Source organism: Rhea pennata, chromosome 3 (assembly GCF_028389875.1).
Source record: "Rhea pennata isolate bPtePen1 chromosome 3, bPtePen1.pri, whole genome shotgun sequence".
Classification (NCBI taxonomy): domain Eukaryota; kingdom Metazoa; phylum Chordata; class Aves; order Rheiformes; family Rheidae; genus Rhea; species Rhea pennata.
Genome location: NC_084665.1, coordinates 31,713,534 through 31,725,986, shown reverse-complemented (window position 1 = coordinate 31,725,986; position 12,453 = coordinate 31,713,534). Strand labels below are relative to the sequence as shown.

Here is a 12,453-nt window from a genome sequence, read left to right as displayed (position 1 = left end):
ACAAATTCAGAAAGGTATTAAAGAATACTGTACAATCTATCCCTTTTCACTTTCTCTAAGTGTGGCCTAAAATCCAGGATTTAAGCATATGCTTAAACTTAAGATCATAAATTGAGTAGCTTAATCAAAATGCAAAAGAAGCATGTGGTAAACAAGAGAAATATTTTATATTATATACAAGATGCAAACGTAATAAGCTCCTAGCTGTTGAGGAGCAAAGCTGCAGGTGCTGCTGGGTGGGTAACAGACGGAGGGCACAGAAAACTTCTCAGATAGAGCTGCAAGACAAAGGGAAATTATTAATTACAAGGTTTGGACAAATAGCAGTAGAGCAAACTTGTCCCATTACACTTCTCCTGTGTTTCCCACCTTCACTAGTGACACCGATGAGACACTTTCCAGCCAGAGTTACACTGCTTCTGGGCAGAAGGCTCTGAGCTGCCCTCTGAACAGTTTCCAGCAGAATGTGCATGTGCCAGAGGACATGTCTTAATAAGTAAATAATTTGTTAAGTTCCACTAACACAACTAGAGAGGTGGTACAGCAAGTTCTTTCTGTGCAATTAATATGTCATGGCATCTGTTTAAATGACTGACATCAGGATTCAAATCTCCACATAGTCTTAAATCCGTTGCATTTTAGTGTAATTCTTAAATCCAAATTTTCCACACAAGATGAAGTTATGAAAGGGAAAAAATGCTGCACTGTTTCCATGAGACAGTGCATCTCCAAAGGAGACACATGTTTGTGGCTAGAGACACACAACCTAAATGCCACTTTAGGCCAATAGCACAATTTGAGCTTTCAGTAATCGAGAGCACTGGGAATAATATGCTGCTTTTACATACAAAAGACCCCTGTTCTGCACATTGACACTTACCGTTGTTTTGATCTGCATAGGCCCATCTTATTCCTGAACTGACCTGTTCACTCTGGGTTCAGGTGTTGGCCTGTTAAGCAAAAGCAGGAGAGTAAATCATGCTATCCCTTTGCAAAAATGGAAAGTAGACTCCCAGTTTGTCCAATGTAACAGGGGTAATGGGATTCAGTGCAGAATTATGCTACAGATATCTGGCACTTGACTCGGGCTAAAATTTCTGCAACTGAACACCATCATCCTCATTTATAAAAGGAGAAGGAGAGCAGGATCTTATTCTTTCCAGCACCTGCTTAAGCACACAGCATGCCAACTTCTCAATAAGCAATAACTTTCAAGTTCTTTCCTGTTCACCGGTCATTGATTTGGAATGAAAAATATCTCTCTCATATACGTCTTCTTTATCTCTGTTCTCCTTTTGCTCTCCACAAAGGAAAAAAAATGGCTCTTTTGTTATGTATGTTGAATGGCAGATGTTTGCAGGGAAAGCCAAAATGACCTCATACGTGCCAGTCCTTCTAATGAGTACTTACACTATATCAACTCCACGTGCTGTTGAATCACCTACTCTGCACAGACAGACAGAGCACACCTGCAAGCTTTAATGTTTCTAAACCTTGAATGTCTCAGGCCAGCTTTGGTGCAACCATGTCTGGTGCATATGTCTAAGACCCTTGCTGAAATACGTTGGCTTGCCAGCCTTGCCCCTTTCCCAGACAAACCCAACACGGGACCAAGCCCGAGGTGAGTAATATTTGTTTCCCAGGCTTTGTGCTGTGTTGGAGGAGGCCGAGGGCCCTTCTGAAATGCCACAGCTGCAAAGCAAAGCCGTAACGGACTCAGGGAGCTGCTTTCACAGGTTTAGTAGTGGAGGCTGTGAACTTACTTCTACACTGGAAAAAAGCAGAGAGCTCTTACAATAGTGAGCAAATGCCTACCAAACCATCTCTTCAGGTACCATCTGAGGAGTGCCCAGCAGCAGCAGCTCATTAACATACAATATTAGAATCTCAAAGATTCATATACTCAGACTGGATTTGTGTTATGTTTTATTCAAGTGATCCTTAGAGGTCATGTACAGTTTTCCTGCAGAAGCTGGAAAGCCAAGGTAAAACCTGGTATGCAGAATCCTGATCAGATAAGCTCTACCTTTTTGCTGTAATGTGAGTTTGAAAAGGTCAAGTGAATGTGGGAGTTTCGGAAATAATTGTTTAAAACAATTTCTGATGATTGTACTTCATTCGTGTAAGATAATTAGACAAGAAGCTAAATTTTTAGTTGATCTCTATGAATATTTTCGTCTGATTATCTTCAGGTCACCTACTATGCACATTTTGTATATGTTTACATACACACATTGTTCCAATATAAATTCTCCCATTGCTGTGAGACCATCTTTGAGTGACTTTTTTATTGATGTTCCAAACTGAAGCTCATGAATCTATGTCTCTGCACAAGATCCGATTCATATCCTCTAGGTTGATTGCTGGTCCCATTTCTGCAGCTGACGGAGTGTCAATTACTTTAAATCTTCAAATACTCAGTATTTACTCTAGGATTTTAGAGGATACTTCAATATACTGTTCACTGTAAAATATGTTGTATTGACTTTATCAGCAGTTACTTCTAAAGCCAGGCAGAACGCTGACTGTGATCTCTAAGCTCTGTTTAATAGCAACGTGAAGCCCTTTCTACTCTTGGGTGTGAATGGATTAATTCTACTTCTAATGCAGCCTGGTATATCTTTGGGTATCCCCAGATTAAGTGTTTTAGTTTTGCACTAAAAATGAGGCAATCTGCTTTTCTCCTTAGGAATCATCACCATAGCATGGGACAGAATTATTTCTTTTTGAGATTTTTTTTTTTAGAGAATTCCCAATCAGTGGAAAGCAAAACAGAAACAAGCCAAAGAAAGTATAATTCCAGCTTTAGCCAAATGAACTCTAGATCCTAAATATTAAAGAATGCCCCATTAGTGAGCCCTTGGTACTGCAAAAAGGAAGTCATTAAATGATAGCCATGAAGAGGATCAATAACAATGTACAGAGAAGTGAGTGGAGTTAGTATTCTTCTTACTGAAATGTTGTTACCCCTGTCTTTTGGGCTATTCTGTTGATACTGATGACCCTGTAGAAGATGCTGTTTCAAAACACTTTTTAATACGAAACCTGAAAATCTCATCACGTGTCACTGACATGAAACATCTAAACTCCAGTAAAATCCACAGGACAGAAGTATTTGTGTCATCATCCATTGGCCGTGGATTGTTGTAGTCAGGGGAGCTTGTCATTGCCTCTAGTCTGTCACCATGTTCAGTTTATCCTGGAGGGAATCACTTTGGCTTATTTCCTTGATTTTCTTCCCTTTTCCTTATTTGGTGAAACTAAAAGGAGGTGCAAGGTACATGGTCACTAAACAACAGGACTGAGTTGGATCTCCTCCTCTACTGAGCGAGGACATCTCAGAGCGACCCAGAGCCCAGGCGTAGTACCAGACATGTAACGTTAAGTCCACATTTTGTTTTAAATGATGAGGTTCTCCCAGTTCAGTAGCTGTGAGATTCAGAGGGCTGTGCTAAAGCCTCCCTTCTCTTGTCCTTGCCATGAGGAAAGACTCAGAACATTTCTGGCTGACTCTGGCCTCCAGAAAATGAGTCCTGTAACGGCATGAGCTGCTTGAGCTGGGAAAGAAACATTCCTGCAGTTACACAGCTTCCTAAACTCCCACAGGCTGTGCCCAAGAGGAACTGCAGAGGCGCTCATTTGTCGCAGAGTTATCTCCTCACCTGCAATTACCAGCCATTTTTAGGTATTTTTCCTTTACGAAGGCATATAAAACACTCAGAGAAAAAAGCAGAAGCAGCCCTCTCACGTGTGCTGCTTGGAGCCTCCCCAGACGTGCTCGCCCTTGTGGGGGAGGAAAGCCGTGAGCGGGTTAGTCATACGCTGGGAGATTTCATAGGGTGAGACTGTGGATAAGGAAAAACAAGTAGCGTTTCTCAAGCAGATCCAAGCAAGACCAGACACTTTGCTGCTGTATATTGGGGCAGAGCCAGTGATTTCAGTCAGCAGGACTGAGCCAACAGACACGGGGTAAATGTGCTGCGGCCGCTGTCCCGGCCATGAGTCACCCGCCATTATCCTGTAGACCTCCACTGAGCTGAAAACAACTACAACAATGCAGAGGAAGCAATAAGTTGTATTTTTTTTTTTTTTGCCCGTTTTCCCATATAATCCCTTACATTACATTACTCATGCTGATTTCAAGGTCATATAGCAGGGTATAGGTCTCAGACCCCAGCAACAGTCTTACTTCAACATTAAGCACAACACAGAGTCCATTACACCCTCAGACTTCTGTATCTGTATTCAGTACCTCGTCCCAAGTCTAAGTGACTCCCAACAGACAGAAAACACTTGATAATTAAACTCACAAAATCAAATCACAAATGTGAATGGAACAGGACTGTTCCGAGTCATCTGAAGCAGCTGATACGTACCTTCCAAGCAGCAAATAATTTTTGCAGGAAGAAAAACCAAGGAACTTGAGTAGACATTTGGCAGTCTTCTGCCAGCTAACCAAGCAGGAGTGCCTTGTATACCCATCTGAGCTAAAACGCATTTATTGGTAAGCAAGTTTTGTTTTTACTGAAGAAGAGAAGGGGAATCTAAGACAGTTAAGATTTCCTTTATTTTGATTACTGCTGACCTTCTATTAGCAGTCATTGAAAGTGAAATGGCTTGTAAGGGCATCTTGTGGTTTCTATGGCTCTAGAAAAGCCGTTTTATGAGGGCGCAGCGTGATGACTCTGATGAGTCACATCTCATGAAAAAGTGCAGATCCAAAAGCAGCCAGTTCTAGTGGCTGGGATGTTTCATACATTAACAATCTCCCGTGGCCTCGCTCATGGAACAACATTGCAAAAGGTCGGCTACTGATGTCCCCGCTAGTCTCAGAAGACCAGGACAGAGCTGCTGGGGATGCTGGTCCCTTCAAGGGTGAATCTCATGCATGCACTTTGTGCCGAGGAGAGAGCACAGATGGAGCCGTACACGCAGAAAGGAGGGAGAGCAGCAAAGGGAGGCCACTTAGCACCTGCTTGGATTTGTTTGCAAACGAGCATAGCGGATACCACAGCTGCCATATTAAAACTGTGCTTCTCTGTGTCCTACTATAGTTTACTAGGGCACCATAGTAAACTAGCCCAGCCACCAGCAGGAAACAGAGACAGCAAAAGGAATCACAACCTCCCTCCTCTCCTCACCCCACCGCCAACGAACCTCTCTGAACCACAGGCTGCATAGAGGCTTTGTGTAAGCAGGGTGAGAAACATTGAATTTACTGCAAACATCAAAGACAGTAGCCACAAACAGAAGTTGCTATCATGTCAGATACAGAGTAATATCCATATCTAGCATACACAGCAGTTCTTTTCTAAATAATTTTCTCTCTGCACTACTTTTGTGTAACACCTGTTAAAAAGGCAGGGATTTTTTAGTGGGGACTTAATACAATATCATTCAAAGGATGAACCTGAAAAAGGCCTTGAACTATTCTAACTATCACAGAAAACTTTAAATATTTTATAGAGGTCAGTCACTTGAAGACAACCAATTCCTGCTGGTCATTCAGTATGAAGCCAAAGGCCACAGATGCTAGTACACAGTCTTGCAAAGTCAGCAGTAGCAGGGTTTTTGAATCATTATTATTATATATTTAATCTAAGATTAGTTAATAGGTCATTCACAGCTTGACCTTTATTCTCTTAATGTATGTTTGTTTATGAATATTTACTAAAAAGCTTTCAAAAAACTACCTTCAGACAACCTTTTCTCCACTTTGCTGTTAAATATTTAATAGTTGTGCTAGGTGGTCACTCATCTTTCGCATGGTACCTTTTCCGCTCCATGAACTGATGAGATCGTTTAAAACAGGAAGGAAACAAACCACTTGTACAAGATTGTACCTTTTCTCTAGGAACTTTCAGGTAATTCACTGTTCATTACTTACAGAGATTTTTAAAGTCAGAATCTATTCATGTTTTCCCTTTCCTTGTTTTTCATTTCCCTTTGCTTGGCAGATATTTTGAAAAAAGAAGTCCTTTCTTTGGAAAACAAGAATTTCCAATAGGAATAAACAGGACTGAAGTAGGTGCTCAGAATTAAGTGCTGACCTACAGACTCAGTCCATAGATTTGACTTTTGCCCTTGGTGCCAGCAGGAGAATATTAAAGTCTTGGTTGTTTGGAGATACCCAGGCTTGGCTGTTCGGTCGTGGAACTGCCTGGGAGATCCACTGCACGTTACAGTGACTTTAGACCCAGGCCGTCCTTCAGCTAGCATGGAGGTAAGGCCATGTAAGAAAGAAGACAAGAAACAGAAAGCAATCTTATTTTGAAAACTGACTCCACAAATGCCATCTATGGTATCTCTACGACACTTCTAAAAGATGGTCCCCAAACCACCATGTTAGGTTTGGATGGGATAAAGAGGTAACAATGACTTTGTCACTTGAACTGATTTCAGTAACAGTTATCTTCCCCTCCAGTGGTCAGACAGTTCTATTATTTATTACTAATTTCATACTATTTATTATTTATTAATTATTTATTGACAGAATTTCTGACTACAGAAGCTGAGACTGTAATTTGCACCAAAGGGGCATGTTTGCTCAATATTATTTGCTCAGCACCTTGCGTAGTCGGACTTTTCTGTGTGGATGAATATCTCCCTGTGAATATTGTTTTGGGTTTGCGGCACTGACAGTGAAAGCTGTTCTCACTAGGTGCGAATGCCAGCAAGCCACATGCTGCATTGCTTTATTTCCTGACTGTACCAGCATAAGTCTTAAAATGAGACTTTTGGCACAAATAGTCTTTATTGCACTGACAGAATAGTCTGTTATCACTGTTTAAATTGGGATGTTTAGTAAAAACTCTGCCTGACATATCTTTACTATTATTCACTTGAATACTAACAGAAAAGCAAATAAAACTAGGTGTTAAGGTCCTGATTCAGGAAAGCACAGAATATTCCCTTTAAAGCTCCTTTTTTTTATACCCATCTAGATTTGGCAAAGTGCTGAAGTGAGCATGCTGGAGCCTTTGCATAATATAAGGTTAATTCATATGAAAGTTAAGATAAATGTGTGCAAATACAATTTTACAGCCCTCATTCATCTCTACAATGAGAGACTGAATGGACTCTTGAACATATCAGCTTAGCAACAGTGTCAACCAAAAGCATTGATTTTGGCTGCACAAACCAAACTAGCTAACAGAGCCTTAGCTTCCAAGGGCGGGTGCTCAGCTCTCTTTGAGTATGAGACCTTTTTTAAAGGTGCCTGAAGCTGAGTTCCTGAAAACAAAGGCGATGAAAATCACCAAATAGCTTTGAAAAGCAGTCTGTAACTTCACTGTTGCCTGATTTTTAACTGTTGAAAATTGGAACCTTAATGTTGTACTAACACATGTTTTTACATTTGCCTAGAAACAGATGGAATAATGTTGCTCATGCTATGCCAACACCATGTTGTTACACAGTCTTTATTAAAATTGCTTCAAGGCAAAAAGCTGCATGAACAAAGGCGAGGGGTGGGGAAAATTGGCAACTCATGTAGATTTTCAGGCTTGAGTTCTTTAACTCTCAACCAGCTCTATGCATCATGAGGAAATATCCATAGCTTCAAGAAGGGTAGAAAAGCTGAGTATCTTGTGGGCACTGCATAAACTTGAGTCCAAGGGGTCCTTGCTCTGTGGAAGGTAGCTGAGGCATACAACAAATGAAAAGGAAGAAAAGGAAACAAAAGAACATAAACAAAATGAAGAAAGACAAATTTCATGAATTGAAAAAGCAGAGAGAAGTGCAAGAGGAATGAGATTTAAAAGGGATAATAGAACTGGGGAATTTACATCAGTTTTTCTTGAAATCCAGAAAAAAAAACAGTACTGCTGCTAAAGGTATCATTTTTTCCTTCCTTACTTTGCTTAAAGATTAATCCAAGTTATGACAAGCTGCATGTGGAGCAGATAGGCCTGTGTGTGTGTATATATATACATATATAAATATGTCTTGAATATGTGCTTCTAAAGCACGATCCAAAGCCACTGAAATAGGTGGAATGATAGCCATCTGGCTTCAGTAGGTTTTGGAGTCATTCCTCAAACTTTGCAGGTCCAGCTTTGAAAACAAAAAGGAATAATAAAATGCCAGATCATTTCTCCTTCTGAAAAACCTTACCTGAGTTACCAGCAAAAAACAACTTCTAATCTTCCAGCCATGTAAATACTTTCAATTAACTAACATCAACTTCCCTTTGCCTATATTGAGAATTTTTATGGCTCAAAAGGAAGCATTAAAAGCATTTCCATGATAACCATAAAAATCACTGGAGAGAAAATAAAGTTTTCTGTTTCATTACCTTTTCTGTGTGGTAATCAATTACAAATGAAGAACAGTGCAGGTTCAATTAAGTAACTAAATAAAAAGGAATTAAAAGCCACAGGGAATCTTTATTTTACTTATGCTAAAGCAGGGTCCAACTCCAGGCCTCATTGACTTGTTTGTACTATAAAATGGGGTTTAATTTCTATGAACAAATCTGTCAGCATTAGCTGATCATAATTAGGAAAATGGGGTCAGAGAAAACAGAGCTACTGAAAATAGCTTTTCCCAAGTGTAGCATTCCCTCCTCTGTGCTTTCCTCCAAATGGGATTATCCTGAGCTCTCAGCACATAGCAAAATCTAAATGAACTGTTTGGCAAAACAAAGGTCCTTCCTTTGGAACATAAGATATTACTGAGGAAAACATTGAATGCTCTGTCCCCATCCAGCAAATCCATGAGCACGTGCTTAGCTTTAAGCACTTACTTACTTAGATCTTCCACAGACTTCAAGTTTAGCATGTGCTGAAAAAGTGCTTGGTGTCTTGCAGGACTGCAAGTTCAGAGCAAGTGGTGAGAGATTCATTTAAAAGGGAAATAAAACTTTTTTAGACCTTAAAAAAAAATCTGTGGGTTTGGTTTTGGGTTTCTTATTTTGAAGTCTGAGTTCTTATTTTAGTCAAACAGCTATTATGACTTCAGTATAGACAGCAAGCTTCTCATAGGCAAAAATAAGACTCCTGGTGACATACACAGTATAAATTTTATGCAGAAAAATGAATGGAAAATTTAGGGAGAACTGACACACACTGGATGCTTAGCCCATGAAAAAGAAGTTCTGTTTGTCTCTTGAATTCACATGTAAGCACATGCCAGTGCATACACATATGCAAAAATCATCACAGGAAAATCAGGGATCCCACTGAAGTCAATAGAAAACATTGATGGACTTCAGCAAAGGCATGATTTCATCCATAACTGTTACAAATGTCAGCTGGGATTTGTCACCTCTAACTTTGGTGGTCTTGTGGTCATTTGCTGTACCCAACGCCAACCGTGTGTGTGCCTATGGGAGCACCTAGAGAGGGGCACCCCAAATGCAAAGGGGTAGACCGTCCCTCTGGCAAGGCATGCAAAGGCAAAAGGATGAAAATGTCCTCTGAACTCACTATTTAGCCCCTGAACCCACTGGATGCTTCTTTAACCTTCACATGGGCCTCGGGCTTTGTCAGCCCTCTGCAACTTGTTTCCCCCAAGAGACCTTTCAGCAGCAGGGATCCCTGGGGCTCGGCAGTCCCGTAGCCAAGCTACTTCCCTCCTTCCACATCCACTAACTCAGAAGGTCCAAGGCTAAGAAAGAGGAAACGCTGACACCCATTTAAGGCAGCTTAACATCCACTCAGCAGTTTAGAGCTGTATAAGGAGAAAGAGGATCTGCCCCATCATCCTTCCCGAGGAGTAGGTGCGCCATATGTTCGTTTCATCAGGAGCTGCCCCTCCAAAGGGCATGGATCTAAAATCTCTCTCAGAAATCTGTTTGCAGAGCAATAACTCAGTATTTCTCATAAATCAGGCAACTTGATTTCATTGCCAAGATATTCAGCAAATTTCTTTTTTAAGCTACTCATTTTTCATTCCTTCAGGCTACATTTAACCAAACAATCTTACCATAAATCTAGGCTCCCGCTGTCACTCATTATAAAGTAGGCCTTGTTTAGAAATTCTTAGAATTGGTACATTCTTATTGAATGACAATCCTCAAATGTCTTTCATTTTGAAAGGAATAAAATGGAAATCAGTTCTTCTCCAAGTTTATCAGAAGGGCAGCCAAACACTGATGTTATACAGTAAAATCTTCAACTGGGAACTAGGCAGCTATTTTAATCAGTGGACTTACTTCATGTCTGTCAAAGGCAGTATATTTAGAACTGGACAAGCTGTTTCTTCACTGCACCCATGATCTAAAAAAATGACCCAAGCACAGCATTTCTCACACGGACTCCTTTGCACTTTGGCAAAACCTATGAAAGAGAATTTAGATTACACAGCAGCTATCAACAGGGCCAGGATTTTAAAAGTGTAAAGAAGTTCTATGTAACTTATAACTGGAGCCATCATTGCTGCTTAATCAATAACAGATATTTAATCATGTCCTCCAGGCACCACCAGATTATTTGAGTGAATCACTCAGGTCAGGACACCAAAATAAAACAAGTTCTTTCATCACTATTTATCTGTCCAGAGCAAAGCATGTGTGAAAGTGATATAAGTAATAATCTTGGAGAAATTGACAGTAAACAGTATAAAAAAGATCTCCTGTTGATCTGAGACAGAGCTTGAGCCAGAAAGAATAACTTCTTTAGGGTAACACTTTCCAGCCACACAATGCAGTTGCATAGCAGATTGTCAACGTTTTTGGAAAAGCAGAGCCCCTGGTTTGGTCATCAAAATAAGCAGCAGGATTTTGAAAAGAGCTCGGCTCCATACTGGCTATCCTTACCACAAAGGATAAGGAACAGCTGGGTGGGGGACAGTCTTCATTTAAAATCAGACTTGTATTTAGCTGTTGAAAGAAAAGTGGAGCAGATTTGAAAACAGGCTCCTTAGTGAGCACAGGCAGTGTGAAGGGTCAATAGAGACGACTGGGGGTTGTCCGGTTCTGACTGGGGCGATAAGAAAAGTCAGCTTGGCCAAGAACACTAACAAGTAAATTTAGCCACCAGAAACAAGTTGCTGCTACAGCATTTGACTGCAAGCAGTTTCTTTCATTTTAATCAGTCATTTGCATAGCAAAGACTGAATGAAGATGTTACTGTCCAGCATGTTCAAAGCAGCTCAGTTAAAGACACCAGCAATGTCGCTCCTTCAGTACCCCCCAGCACACCATACACCTTGCAGCACTGGCTGGAGCTGTAAGCTTGCACAGCTTCCCCCCATCTCCTTCTCATTCAGATCGTGGCCAAATGCAATTATACAATGAGGCACTTTTGCTGCTTTAAGGCTTCCCCTACTAGCTAGGCTCACTAGTCTGCCTCTGAACCTGCGGTCCCAGATAGGTTTCTTCAGAGATCCCGAGGAGGAGGGGGAGGGAAGGAGGAATAATTCATCTCACCTAGCTTTAGCTATCTCCTTATTCTAAGGAAACCTTTAGGTTTCCTCTGCTGTCAATGAAGGGAGATGGGTATGTGTAGGAGGTGAGTCCTCTCCCCTCTCCCAGAATATGAGTAGAAAGCCCTCTTCAGTGACAACTGCTGGGCCTGTGCTTAAGCTATGCATCCATCTTGTGAATAACGAAGCTAGACAAGGAAAAATACCATCACTGCACATCATGTAAGAGTATACTCATTCCCTGGGACCCTCTGTGTGCCAAAGATAACAACCAGATGCCATCAGTCCTCAAACCAAAATGCAGAACCATTCACTTCTTTTGTCTCTCTTCCAAAAAACAAAAGCCATCAACTCTGCATCTCAGCAACCACTACTCATCTGCAAGGAAGGCTGGTACTGGTGGTCTCTTCCAAGATACTTAATTTTAGGGGATCACCACCTTTGCAGATCCTTTCTTTTGGCTTTGTAGGCTCCATCCTCTGGGCAAGCTATCTATCAGACAGTTTAAAGTGTGTCCAGCCTTCACTTAGTGCAAGGCAGGGAGTAGCTGACTACAGACCCTGAGCTCTGGGCTGCAGAACGAAGAGAAACTTCGAAGAATGCCTATAGTGTAATCAGCATGGCCCCTGCGCTGCCTGCAGCAGCTATAGCTTGCACCACAATGCAGGCTCCAAAAGTCTCTTGAGAGAGTCTCTATTTGTGACCTCCTTGCAGGCAAAAGGCAGAAATTAAGAGCCTTTTGGTGTTCGAGGGGTGCTGCACCCTGCTGATAGTAAGGCAGTGAGAGTAAGGACCATGCTCTGAACTCACGCCAGCAGACTCTGTCCCTTGGAGGACTTCTCAATATGACCTTATAGTAATATGTGCAATGAAAAGAAACTGGGGTACAATAAGACTTCTCCCAGTTTCCACTAGATAAGAATCTGCAAGGACTTCAGTATACTTCCCACTTCTTTACTCCTTTTCCACTTCTTAAAGTTTTAAAGGGAAAAAAAAATTCAAAGCATTTGGAGTTTGGGTCTCAGATATGCCAGTGAACCAACTGCTTAGAAAGGCTGAAATGAAATCCTCCCTTTCCCACACAAT

General features: G+C 41.2%; 1 protein-coding gene across 2 annotated transcripts in view; it reads right to left on the bottom strand.

Moving 5' to 3' along the window:
• Positions 1 to 148: 148 nt before the first annotated feature.
• The window catches only part of SOCS5 (suppressor of cytokine signaling 5), a 76,637-nt gene continuing 64,332 nt past the window's right edge, over positions 149 to 12,453 (bottom strand). For both annotated transcript variants that reach the window (XR_009957879.1, XR_009957878.1), the window contains 2 exons: positions 881 to 950; positions 149 to 278 (listed from right to left, as the gene is read on the bottom strand). The gene's annotated coding sequence lies outside the window, so the exon portion shown is untranslated. The remainder of the gene's footprint in view (positions 279 to 880; positions 951 to 12,453) is intronic.